Source organism: Colobus angolensis, unplaced genomic scaffold (genome assembly GCF_000951035.1).
Source record: "Colobus angolensis palliatus isolate OR3802 unplaced genomic scaffold, Cang.pa_1.0 Scaffold180, whole genome shotgun sequence".
In the NCBI taxonomy this organism is placed as follows: Eukaryota; Metazoa; Chordata; class Mammalia; order Primates; family Cercopithecidae; genus Colobus; species Colobus angolensis.
In genome coordinates this window covers 1,210,155-1,224,530 of record NW_012114933.1, presented here as the reverse complement: position 1 = coordinate 1,224,530, position 14,376 = coordinate 1,210,155, and the positions used below count along the sequence as shown (strand labels likewise).

Sequence of the window (14,376 nt, the reverse complement as noted above, 5' to 3'; positions counted from 1 at the left end):
GCACGATGTTACGCCTCTCAAATATGAAGAACACTGAACCAAATGAAAAACAGAAAGTCTCATTTTTTTCTATACTAATTTGGCATATAGATTTATATCACATTTAACCTGTACAAGAACTCTTTGAAATCAATATTTAGGACATGTATTCTGGATTTTGACTTTCTCTGTTCTATATAGGAAACATTCTTCTCTTGATGCCTGAGAGAGGACAGCAAAATAGTGCTACTGCTAATCTGGGCTTTGTGGCTCATTGCCAACAGAAAGGAAAACAGCACAGGCTGCTGAGCAGTGTCTGGCAGCCATGCACAAGTCCTTCAACACCTTTGCAGGGAGCTTGAATTCTATGGCTGTCCACAGCGCCGTGCTCTCTCAAGGGAAGCCAGCATTCTCAGACTTCCTTAGTGGAAAAATGGCCTCCCAAACTTGAGAAGGAAAAGTCCTGAATTTTCTGCATCTTGAATGTCCTGTTCAATCTCTGCCAGAAAATCTAATAACAATAGTTACATTTTAGTACGCATTTGCATCAGGTGTGAAACTATGACATGCTATGTGATTTTTCTTATTCATTCCCTAAATTAATTCTAGCAGTAGATACCATTTTGATCCCATTTACAGTTATGGAGAATGGGGTTTAGAGATTATAATAATTTCTCATATTGGGTCAGGTTTCCCTGAAACAGAAACAGAGGTGAGGATTCCGGGACAAGTGCTTTATTAAGAAAGTGCTTCCAGGAGAAACCAGTAGGAAAATGAGAGAAGTTGGGCAGGGAGGAGAAACAGAGAATGAAAGGCAGAGAGATTGAGAAAATGAAGGTTTCCAACCAGAATCTGGTCCATCATTGTGAAAATACTGACAGCTATTTTTTTTTCACTAAGGAAAACACAGAAGCTTTTAAACTGCAGACTCTGTTGAATTCTGTAAAAATCAACTCTGCACTTTCGTTGTCTATCTTGAAGTGGCACCAAAAAATAAGAACTCATCCCATGAGTTGGTTAACTACCCTCAATGCATCTGTAAATTGACTCTTTAGATTAACACTGCTTTGGAACAAAGAGATCTTTCTCAAGATCTTCAATGTTTTTAAAGTAAATACATAGAATTTGAATAACTTAAGACCTTCAGTGTCAGTCTTTAAAAAAAGCATAAGTAAAAATATTTGCAGATATAGGCTCCAAAACAGTTTCTTCTTAAGAAGAATAATTAATTATTAAACTTGTCTGTACCAGATTATTTATATATTGTGGCTTGTTTTGACTCAATTTTGTAGCCATGTTCTCTGCTGTGATATTCAGGTTTTTTGTTTTGTTTTGTTTTGTTTTTTTCCCACTCTATTTTTAAACGATGTAGCTTCAAGGTCTCAGCGTAGCCTTAGTCTATCAGCGCGGAGAAGTTCTGGCATGGAGGTTGTCCCTCACCGATCACAGTGATTTGTTAAGGCTCATCCTGGGGCATGTAAATTCCTAGGTACTTCCCATTCTTTGTATTGGCAGGCAAAGGAGGCTTCTAAAGTCTGAGGACACTCCTGCAGAGGAAATGGTATAGATGCCGGCAATTCAAGGGGAAGTTCAGTGAAGGAGGCCTGGGGTGATCGACATCCCCCTAAGTAGCCATGGAGCTAAAATGTAGCAAAGCCGAGATTTCAGCCAAGCTCTCTCTGTCTCCAAAGCTCAGGAATTTTAACTACCATCCTGAATGTGAGCCAAAAGTGGTCTGGCACACAGACAATCAGGGTAATGGAGGGTCTGTGTATTGTGTCCATGAGGTGCTGCTGACAAACGTTAATGATAAGCATCCTAGAGTAGGCAAAGCTAGAGACAGAAAATAAAGTAGCCATGAATTATTTTGAGGGCTGTCAAGACCTTAGAAGCAGGAGTTGTTCTGAACTAGGTTGTTCCCAAGTGCAGGTTCTCACTCATAGGTGGGAGTTCAACAATGAGAACACATGGACACATGGAGGGGAATGTTATGCAACAGGGCCTGTTGAGGGGTGGTGGACGAGGGGAGGGATAGCATTAGGAGAAATACCTGATATAGATGACGGGTTGATGGGTGCAGCAAACCACCATGGCACCTGTATACCTATGTAAAAAACCTGCACATTCTGCACATGTATCCCAAAACTTAAAGTATAATGAAAAAAACAAAAAACTTTAAAAAAAGCATACAGGGAAATAAAATGAAGCTTGATAAAAGCAAGTGTTTTAGGGCAGTAAGACTTTTTCAGTTATTGAATCAACAGTTTCTAAAAAAAAAAAAAATATGGCCATACTTCACATTTTCAGTCTAGAATATCATCTGTCAACAATGTCCATTACATGGGAATTGAACTATGAGACAGAATTCTAAAGTCCTCTGATTTTCTAAAATGAGGACTAGTTTAGAGGAGCCATTTGACTTGTTGCCTTGGCATTTCTAGACATAAATGTTATGGTATATTACAACTATATCCCATTATTTTAATGCAGAAATCAAATGTACTAACTTCTAGTTGAAATGTAAAACTTAAAAACAGTCAATTGTACTGTTTACTCCCCATCACCTTTACCGTCCCATCTGTTGCTTTGTAATAAGCAAATAAGCCAAGAGTCAGGACTGCTGCATTAGGGAACTGGGTATCTGCAAATGCCTTATAAATTGTGTAGAATAAATTTGGACAAAATTAAAGCTACAGCATTTAAAAATAGAGTTAAAAAAGGCCGGGCGCGGTGGCTCAAGCCTGTAATCCCAGCACTTTGGGAGGCCAAGACGGGCGGATCACGAGGTCAGGAGATCGAGACCATCCTGGCTAACATGATGAAACCCCGTCTCTACTAAAAATACAAAAAAAACTAGCCAGGCGCGGTGGCAGCGCCTGCAGTCCCAGCTACTCGGGAGGCTGAGGCAGGAGAATGGCATGAACCCGGGAGGCGGAGCTTGCAGTGAGCCTAGATCTGGCCACTGCACTCCAGCCTGGGCGACAGAGCGAGACTCCGTCTCAAAAAAAAAAATAAATAATCTGGTACAGACAAGTTTAATAATTAATTATTCTTAAGAAGAAACTATTTTAGAGGCTATCCGCAAGTATGTTTACTTATGCTTTTACGTTTTTGAAAGGCTAACACTGAAGTTCTTAAATTATTCAAATTCTATGTATTTACTTTAAAAACATTAAAAATCTTGAGAAAGAGTTCTTTGTTCCAAAACAGTGTTAATCTAAATAGTCAATTAACAGGTACATTGGGGGTAGTTAACCAACTCATGGAATGAGTTCTTATTTTTTAGTGACACTTCAGGATAGACAAGGAAAGCACAGAGCTGATTTTTTACAGAGTTCAACAGAGTCTGAAGTTTAAAAGCTTCTATGATTTCCTTAATGAAAAAATAGCTGTCAATATTTTCTTGGCGATGGATCTGATTCTGGTTGGAGGCATTTATTTTCTCAATCTCTCTGCCATTCACTCTCTGTTTCTCTCTTGTTCTCTATGCTTCTTTCTCTCTTATCTTGCATTCTAGATTACTTAAAGAAGAGAAATCGTCCTGTGAAAAGATATCAGATTTTCTCTTCCCTGGCCAAAAACAAGGATTCACAGTCAGATTAGGCAGTTAATATGAATAGAAATTCCCAAGAAGGTTGTTTTTTTTTTCCTTCTCTAATAGAAATATGATACCTGTCAGCAAGTTCCCATTTAATAAATGGCAGCCTGGCTCACTGTAATATTCTTCTAGTTCCCATTGACAGGTAAGATTTTCTACATTTTGGTGAGTCATAGATTTACAATCAATTATCCTGGTTTGAATGTCCAGTGGAGACCCATTTCTCTGTGTAAAGATGCTGCTGTTGCTTGATGTTGCCATAGAATCTTTTGGCGTGCATTGATGCATTACTGTGTCACCCTGCCTTCTTTCATTGCTCTGATGGAAAGACAATAGACTTGCCTTTTACCTCCTCTTACCTATGAAGGTGGAAGGGGGTGAGCCATTACTACATTTCATATATCACTGCACCATTCTACTAGCACAATTAAACTAGATTTGAGAAACAATAAGAACACTAGTTTTCTTCCAGACACTCTAATAGCAGCATTTTGCTAATTGGCTCCTAGAATGTTCTTAACTTTATCCTAGCATATCAACCCTTAGGAAGGGAACTAATCATGTTTGCATACTGCTTGCTTTACAGTGATGTATACATGTCTTTGCTGATATTCCTATTGTGGTCTGCAGACGGTGCTGGCTCTGTTTTCCATTTTGTTTCCCATTGACTCATGAGCCACTGCCTTGAATTGGTGTGACTTCTCCGTTCTCATCCTTTATCATTTGAGACTTTCCCAGTTCATCTTTTCTTTCAGGTCTTACCTATTTCTCTGGATCTCTTTCTCAAGCTCCCTCCTCCGCCTTGTCTATCTTGTTCAGTTTCACTTCCTTTCCTTTCCTTCTGCCAGTCTTATTTCAACCTCAATAACTTTAACTCACCTTTTGTGAATACACTGTTTTTTCTTTGGGTTTGCACATTTTTTTTCTCTGTAAGTTTATTCAATGAAAAATAATCCTCTCCAATTTTACTGAGATGGTTGACCACGTCCACGTCCAAATCCACCTCTAAACTGGAATTCGGTTGCCGACCCAGCCCCAGCCTCAGCTTTCTTTTAGGCACCAGGGGGCACAGCACTCCGCCTGTAGGTATCTCTGTCAGCGTACCTCTTGTGAGTCTTGCAGGTCGCTTTCCCTCCAGACCTTTAGGCCGAGGTCTGCCAGTCTCTGGACGGCTGCGCACAATCTCTGGGGGCAGGTGAAGGTAATCACGGAGATACTGGATACCCTCACTGGTGAGGTCACAGTAGAAATGTCTCCAGGCAAACTGTTCCTTCACGTAGCCTCGGGACTTCAGAGATTACATGGCCTTCATGAGTGAACGTTGGGCACATTCTTATCTGCCGGCTCCGGCTACTTAGGCATGTGGACATCCTTCTTGGCCACCCTGACTCCTTCCTTAAAAAAGAGTTCATAAGTGGCAATCTGGTTTTTCTTAGGCATCAACATCTCGGTGGCTGTAGGGTCTGGGGCCGGGGCTGGAAATAACTTTTTTTAAATAAGTATTTATTATTTAAATGTTTCAACCATACAGCAAGTACATTAAGTGATATAACACTCTTGTGCATAACTACCTTAATATTATGAAATATTTTTTCTGGAAAACTTTGAAAGAATCAATTAAACATTACATATACATTTGTGAGTCTGTATTTTCTTCAATTTTATCCACTCCCTTTCTTCTATTCATGGAAGTAAGCACTATTATTAAATCAGGACTTATTCTCTCATTAGCATTTGCTATATATTTATGCATATGTAAATTTTATGGTGCTTTTTGCAATTTTAAACTGTATATAAAGTGTGTTATATCTAACTTTTTCCACTCCACATTATGTCTTTAGATTTATTCATGTTGACAGATATAGCAGTAATTCATTTGTTTTGACTGCTGAGAAATATTCCCTGGTGTGAATATATCATGATGTATTTATATGTTTTCAAGTTAATAAAACTTTAAGTTATGTCGAATTTGTTGCTTTTATTGACAAGGCTGCAAAGAACTTTCTTGTATATGTCTTTTTATGTACATGTAGATTTCTCCAAGGCTTGGGATGTGACTATCTTCATATATACCAGTGTCATTTTGCTCTCTTCTGTGGCTTCACTGACTTACGCTTCTACTCTTGAAGTGCAATAGGGAACAGAGACCAGCGTGTGAGCACTTTGTCCTTTATGAGTTACTCCTATAATGTACATAAACCAAGGAGGTAACATGGAAGGATGGACTTCAAAAAGCAAGACAAATGGCTGAAGTTCTGCTATGGATAATTGTGTGAGTAGTGTAACTAAATGTATAGCCTAATTGTAAAGACAACTTTGAACACCAATATTGGTAGGCATAAAATATAGTAGAGACCATACAACTGATAACAATTCAATTTACCAGGTAAATAGAAAGCTGGAAGCTTCATGTTGGTCTTTGAGAGGTATACTATCCTCTTCCTAAAAGTATTTCTCCCTTTTACAGACAGGCCTATGGCATACTTGCTTTTGCACCTTTTAACATCTTTCTACATCAATAGAGACCTTGCCTAATTCCTTACACTAAGGCCCTAATTTAATAAGCTCTGTCCAGACTTTTGGATTATAGGGCTTCATATTATCTGGTTAGAAACAACAGTAGTTTTTCCATTCAAAAGATATGGAGTGCCTGATAAGTGCTACTTTTCTAGGCCCTAAAGATTTGTCAGTGAACAAAACAGAAAGCCTCCTAGCACACACAGAGCTTACAATTTAGTGGGGAGAAAAATACAAAAGAGGGGAACACAATAATTTCAGGTAACGTGAAAGTGTGAAGCATACCAAGGAAATACAACCGACCTGAGAATGTCTGGGACTGGTTTATGAACACCTTCCATAAGCCAATGACATGGCATCAATTTACCAATCTTGTACACAATGCAAGGTGCTAGAAATAGAGTCTTTATCTTTTGAACTTGATTTGAGATGATAACAGTGTTACTCATATGAGGGATTTTGATGTCATCAGATGATCATATGATGTAATTGTCACTGCAGTAGTTAAATATTTATTTAAGTAAAATACAAAGTTGCAAAAAAGAAATTGTAAAAGCTTCAACACAAGAGAGTTCACACATCACACAAGAAAAGCAACCAGGACACAAGGTAGGCTATGTTGGCTAACAAATGAGAAGTGCACCCTTGAGAACTAAAGGAGCCTAGAAGAAAACATGTCACTTCGAGGTTGTCACGAAAGAATTCCAGAAGAAGCTATGATTTAGGCTTGAAGAATGATTGTTATTTGATATTGAGATTATAAACCTGGATGGGTGTGGCATTATACTTCTCTATAAAATGAATTCATTCACTCTGACAGCTTTTCTCTTCTTGCCCCAGATTCCATTCTGACTTAACTGAACTTCCAGTTAGCATCTGCTTATTAGGCCTGATCTCTTGCCTGGAATGGTCTTCAATTGTTCCTCCTTGTCTCTTCCTGGCCTTGTGGTTTTTTTACTCCTATTATGGTGGGCGGATCTGGAATTCCTCTGTGCCCCAAATCACCTGCATGCTGCCAGGCGTGTCCTAAAATGGCTTTTCTCTTCCCTTCTGTTACTTGGCACAGCCACAATCAGTGTGTAGAAAAAGACTCACACAAAGAAAAACAAAATCATAGTGATTTTCTCTGGCTTTAGAAACAATTCTCTTGGTAGCAATCTTCCTTTAGAGTTCTCTTTTCTATTCTTAATAGTGACCTTGACACATTTCTTTCCATTTCATTGTTTGTTTGTTTGTTTAAAGAATGCAGGAATCTGTTGTTAAAAGCCCCCATCCCATGCCTAAGTAATAAGTAATATCAATATTATATTCCATCTCATATAATAAAATTTGACTTCCAAAAAAAAAAAAAAAGAATGCAGGAACAAAACAAAACAAAGGAATCAACACATTTTATCACATTGACAATTAAGAAACACAGGTTCAAAGGAAAGGTTAGTTTGGAAGACAGTTTGAGAAAAAGTTTAAAAAAGAAAAGAATGGATATGTTAGGAATTCCATGAAAAGGAAAAACAACCAAGGGAAACTATGACACTAGAATACATATAATTCTAAATAACAGCAACTGGAAAACATAGACCCTAATTTAGTAGCATTTATAATTTTTCTAAAAATAACTCAGAACACCTTTCAGTACCAGATTATGTTTCAGGAACTTAATTTTAAAAAAATACTGTTTTTATTTACTCAACCTATTTGTGACCTTTGAGCAACACAATAATCATTGCAAAACAGAGTATGAACTGAATTTCCACCTCTGAACTTCTGACTTGTGGTCTAGAATACAGACAGACATTCAGACAAACCATCACTGGAATAAGATCCTTAACTGAGGCAGCTCAACTAAGGATCATAGGGGGCAGCTGGGAGGGAGTACAGTAAAAGAGAACCTGCATATATTCTCTCTGGGGAATAACACCCTATTCCTAGGGTTGCTTCAGAAATTTTTGGCATATTTTCGCTTTTACATTACAATTAAAATTTTAAAGCTAGAGTTACTAACTCTGAAACTTTTCACTATTCCTTCTTTAGAAAATGCAATCCAGTTTTCTTCTTCACTCCTCTTGCTTCATCTGCTCATTTTTTCTAACTGCCTTCCACCCAATTCTGATTTCTCATTATGTACTCAAATCTCTCACTCCTTCTTCCAGGCTTTATGTTCTAGGCTGAGAGACAGGGTGTAGACCATGTTTTCTATTTTACTGTATTCTCTATCCAGTGATATCATTTATTTAGCTCTGTGTCCCCACCCAAATCTCACCTTGGATTGTAATTCCTATAATCCCCATGTGTCAAGAGTGGGACCAGGTGAAGGTAATTGAATCATGGCGGCAGTTTTCTCCATGCTGTTCTCATGACAATGAGTGAGTCTCACGAGATCTGATGGTTTCATGAGTGTCTGGCACTTCCCCTGCTTGCACTCATTCTCTCTCCAGCCGCCCTGTGAACAGGTGCCTTCCACCATGATTGTAAGTTACCTGAGGCTTCCCCAGCCATGCAGAACTGTGAGTCAATTAAATCTCTTTTCTTTATAAATCACCCAGTCACAGGTAGTTCTTCATACCAGCATGAGAACAGACTAATACACACAGCTGTAGTGCCTAGTGCAGGGTTCTGCTAAAAGAAGGCCTGTTGACAAAATGCCCAAAGTTTCTAAAACCACCATAGTGACAAGATGTTATTGCAATGCTATATTCTTATGGATTTCAGAAAGAAATCACGGGAACTGATTAAACAGCGACTGTATTTTCACTGCGGAATCACCTCTGTGAGAATCAGTGGGAAGTAAATTACAGGAAAGAAACCTGCAGAGAAAGTTATTCTTGATTAGACATCACTTTCACTGACCGCTCCAAGGGAAGCCCGATGCTCAGCAGTAGCACATTTTGACACAGAGCACAGGAACTGTGTGAGTTAGGGCTGAAGGAAAAATAACTGGTTACAGGAATTGCTTTGGGATTCTATTTTAGCATGAGCAGAAAGTCTAAGAATTCCTTGGCAGGTTGATATTTTAGAAGGGAAATACAAACTTGTCATATAAGCTAATACTGCTTTCCAGACAGAAGCCTCCTGTCAATGTATTGATATCTTTTTTTGAAAACATATTATTTACTTTCTAATTGTTTTAAGTACAAAATTCCTACATAAATGATTCATTATTGCTGTAAGATACAGACAATACACAAATGTACAAACTAAAATGCTGTATTTCCCTTCTGTTCTTCCCCTTGAAGGCAACCCCCATTAATTAACATATACTATTCTTGTCTTTCGTTTCTCCATATATGCCATATACAATCAATTTAAAAAATATAAAGAGACTAGATACAAAATTTGTATTACTCTATACTGGGAGATAAATATTGTTCCTATTTTATAGAAAAAGAAAGCCTTTGACTGTAGTTGATCATCTCAAGCCACTGAGCACAGAAAAGTGAAAAAAGCTGAGATTCAAAATTCCTTATGTCACATTCAAGGCTCCTCTGTATATTCTCTCTTCTTTAAATGTTACTGCCCCATTACAGGACAGGCCCATTTTAAAATGTTGATTCACACCAGAAAGGCTATTTACATAAAGAGGGCAATAGAGTCTCTATTGGCATAAAATAACAATTTAGTACCTTATAAGGACATATGTATATAAAATCAATAGTATATTCTATACCAGTGGTTCTCAATATATAGTTCCTTGACAATTTGCATCAACATCCCCAGAAACTTGTTAGAAAAGTAAATTCACTAGCCTCACCCAAGACCTACTGAATCAGGATATCTGGGGTTAGGGAGCAGCAATCTGGCTTTAATAAACCCTCTGGGTTATTCTGATGTGCATTAAAACTTGCGAACCACAGTTTTATCCAGTAAACTGGAAAAAGATAAAAAAGTTGCTATTTAAATCTAAAGAACTACCTATTTGAACCTTTGTGCTGAAATATCTTCCTATTGAGGTCAAAAGACATACCCCTACAGAAATCAAAAGACAGCTTTCTCACTTGAAATACTAGCAGCTGCTCTTCGTCTGGTCCAGTCCTGGCTTATTGCTACCAGGTATAGTAGTAGAATTTCATTTCCCTTAAAGTATTCTTTATATTTCTCGCTATTGTGAAAATTACTTTTTAAAATTATTCTCAATATATTTCTCTATGATTTCTCATTTCCCACATAAGAACATGAAATAATTTTATACTTTTTACTGAATAATTTAACTCTGGAAGCTAAAAATAAAATAGATAACAAACAAATGAATTCAAAATAAAAATAAAATTTCCAAAATCCCAAATGCAAATAATGCCAAGCAAGATGGTTACCTTTTGGTGACTAACTGATAAAAACCTACTTCAGGTGAATGGAGGAGGCGCATGAATAACTAGAGTGAGAACACAGACTATTGTTCAAAAACTTTTCTCACAACATGTCATGACTTGAACCAGCCTTGAACTTGGTTGCTACTCTCTTCACCACTGTGACAGAGACCTGAGATTTTACTCACAACATCATTTTTTGGCTCAGCATCTATTTAAGGGATCTCAGAGATGTGGGGGGCCTCCTGGATACTCTATCATCAACCTGATGTGAAAAATGATATGAGGGAGACAGTCCATTAATAGCTGTTTCTGTTAAGTTAGAGGAATTTTGACTTGTTGAATGTGAATATTGTCATCCCCCCAAAAATTAGTTGTTGAGTAATGAATGATCAAATCTACAAGAAACCCAGATAATGAACATCATATATCTTTCTTCTATGGGAATAAACAAGTCAAATATATGTGGTCTGATAAACTTTGATATGCTTTCTTTCCAGGTGAATAAAATCCAAGGTAATATTGATTGTTTGCTTTCCCTTCACAGGGAGCAGTATTTCACTGAGGAAGCTGGTGACATAGAGCTATCCGAATGAAATTATAACAGTAGAAAATCTGTACCATACAACATAACATAATATAATCATATTGCTGCTTGGAAAAAGATTAATCATTAATCACAGTACAATTTTTAATTAAAAAGAAGGTGGGAACTAGATGAAAAAAATTAGGGATGTTCAGTAAGCTAGTGATCAAAGCCAAACACTAAATTAAAATGTTTTGTATGAAAGTACGAATCTGCTTATGCAGATTATCCCACTGAATTATTCCACCATCTGCAGAATTCATGCCTTTTTGCTTGACTCATTTGTTACAAGTAGCTTATCAACAATAGCACCCAATATTAACATAAATGCGTGATTCTTGAATTATGATAGAATGAGACAATTGGAAAGTCCTACCCTTTTGGAAAAGTTAAACCAGCACTAGGTTTTCATGCCATGCATTACAGTATCAGTGAGACTGTTTCTTTTAAGATATTCAGCAATATCTCTCACCCCTAAACAAACAGCAAATGTTGATGGTATGATAGAGAATGTTGAAACATTTGAGGATGCTCAGCTTTGTTGATCTAGTCATAATTTCAATGCAGAACATGCAGAAAGTTGGAAGCCTGTTGAATGAGAAATCTGTACTACTGGTGGTGGTCACATGTACTAATACTAAGAAAATTTTAGAAATCACATTTTTATTTAAAACATATTGTAAAACATAATTACAAAGGATGGATATTCACAATATGGTGCCTGAATTGTGCATCATATGCACATATTAAAGTGGTATAATGGTATAATATATGCATGAATTATACAAGATGTGCAAGTATCAAATTATATATATAAAAGATATATCAAATTATATTTATAATGATATAATATGTGCATGTATCAAATTATTATGATAACAGACTTACTACTTCTTTAGCTTTTATTTATATGATAATTATTCAGAAAATATTTGGGTAAGTTTTTATTGATGGAATATATATTGTTGATCTCTGTGAGTTATGTTTCTCTAGTTTGGCGAAATAATTTGAGCAGATAAGTGTGATTAGGAAGATTTTTGTCTACATATCTATCTCTTCACCTATTCAGCTTTCCAGCTATCTAACATTTACCTTTATATGTATATTTGAGATATTAATCATGAAAGTCCCTTTGTAAGATTCCAGATTTCCTTCTAAAAGTGCAGAATCTATAAGAGGTCATACTTTAATAAAAATTACCTTTGGTGAAGTCAAAACTTAAATCCATATTACAGACTTTGGATAGCCAGGATTCTATATGAAGCCACAGAAAACTAGAGGGCACATGCAGAAACAATACAGAAAAAAATTCTCAGTATGTTAATAATGAAATTACTCTTACCTTGCATTTTTTTTTCAGGTCCCGAATAAAGCAAGTGTTTGAAAATACTAAAATTTCTACCACGTGCTGCCTTAAGCATGACCCTTATTGAGAAATGGTGATATCTCTTCTAGATCAACAGGATTGATGGTGAATTGTAATTTCTAAAAGGCAAAGTTGCATTGTAAAATTGCTAAATGTTGCAAATAAGGATATTAGAGAAGCTATTTGGTCACAGTAGAATGGAGATTTCTGTTAACATTCAATGGAAGGTTCACATTAGAGGTTATCTCAGAGAGTTCAAGGTACTATTCTTTTAGAAACTCACTATGACCCTCTACTGTAATTAGTGAGTCCAAGATACCCGAGGGAAATCTAAATTTGTGATAGTTCTGGTAGGCGTTTGTAGCCAAAAGTGGGGAGAAGTTGAAAGTTTGGATGAGACTGATGTCTACTGTTATTGACATATTTTGTCCATTAATAGTAACAAAACAGATATTTTGTTCATTAATAGTAACAGATGGAGAAAATGTCACAGAATGAAGACCTGTAGAACAGTTGTAAAGCATAGACATAAAATTGTATTCTATACAGCTCAATTTAGAAGAGTTCATTATATCAGAAGAAAACCAAACAATAAAAATTAAATAGAATGGGGAAGAAAAGGCAGGAAAACAACACATTAAGAATATCTGAACATGAATATCTCCAGGGATCCAATGATACAGGGATCAATCAAATTATTTTTTAAAATTCGAGTTTAAAATTATAGTTAACTTTCTTATTTAAACATTTCCAAATATTTGATTGTTAATTCCCATTTAGTGTCTCTTTGATTCCTGTACTCTTCAGAAGAATGGTAGAGAAGAGCATATCCTGTTTAATAATAGGCTAGAAAATTTGGATAAGTAGGATGACCTGGGCTTCAGTTCATATATGGTCATTTCAGACATAGTACCACACAGAAAAAGACATTTATATGCAGACTATGTCAGCAATCCTATTCTTGGATGCAAAGGATTATAAGCCTAGCACAAAGTAAATAGTCAGTATTTGCTTACATTTACAAAAGACTACACAAAATGTTGTGGACAATATGGACAAAGAGCAAAATAAACTCCCCAATCAAGACAAAAGGGTTCTGTATGTCAAATGATAAAGGAGATTTTGGAACTCTGTACTTGAATTCTTCCAGAATCAAGAACCACAGTGTGTTTGTGCACATACTGCCAATTCATACATTCAGGGACCCTAACATGAAACTCTTTAGGGGACCTATACACAGAAAATAAAATGCACTTGTTTTGAAAACAGACTCTTCCAAATCTTTCAATGTGCAAAGCCAATTTTTATTAATAGAGCATAGACAAGATAACTTTTTTCCTTCTCTGATTCGGATTGTAGAACATTTAGATTATAAAACACTAATATTTAGGTAGTGCTATTTTCAGTTGTGATCATGAATTAATAATGTTTTTATCTTCTTATTTTCTCTACTTATCAAATGGCAGTTTTATTGCTTAATGTTTGAATATGCAGAAGATCTTAAGAACCAATTGTAAGACCAATACTTAAGTCTAGGTGAGAAAATCTACAATTTTCATAACTCAGTGTCTTCAACAGGTTGTAGGGATGCTATTTTAGTAGTTTAACAGCTTGGAGGTATGGTTTGCTGAGAATATGATTTTGATGAGTTTTAAGTTTAACAAAACTCTATAGTGAACTTCACCATATGATAAATTGCACGTTAATGTTTACATGAAACTTAACACTTCAGAATATTATTCTTTTTTTTAAATTATAGTTTAAGTTCTACAGTACATGTGCACAACGTGCAGGTTTGTTACATATGTATACATGTGCCATGTTGGTGTGCTGCACCCATTAACTCGTCATTTACATTAGGTGTATCTCCTAATGCTATCTCTCCCCTCCCTTCCCAAAATAGGACCCGGTGTGTGATGATCCCTTTCCTGTGTCCAAGTGATCTCATTGTTCAATTCCCACCTATGAGTGAGAACATGTGGTATTTGGTTTTCTGTTCTTGCGATAGTTTGCTGAGAATGATGGTTTC

At 36.4% G+C, this 14,376-nt stretch overlaps 1 pseudogene; it reads right to left on the bottom strand.

Annotated features, from left to right (window-relative positions):
- Positions 1-4,542: 4,542 nt before the first annotated feature.
- LOC105509882 lies at positions 4,543-5,023 on the bottom strand (annotated as a pseudogene).
- Between the last annotated feature and the right edge of the window lie 9,353 nt (positions 5,024-14,376).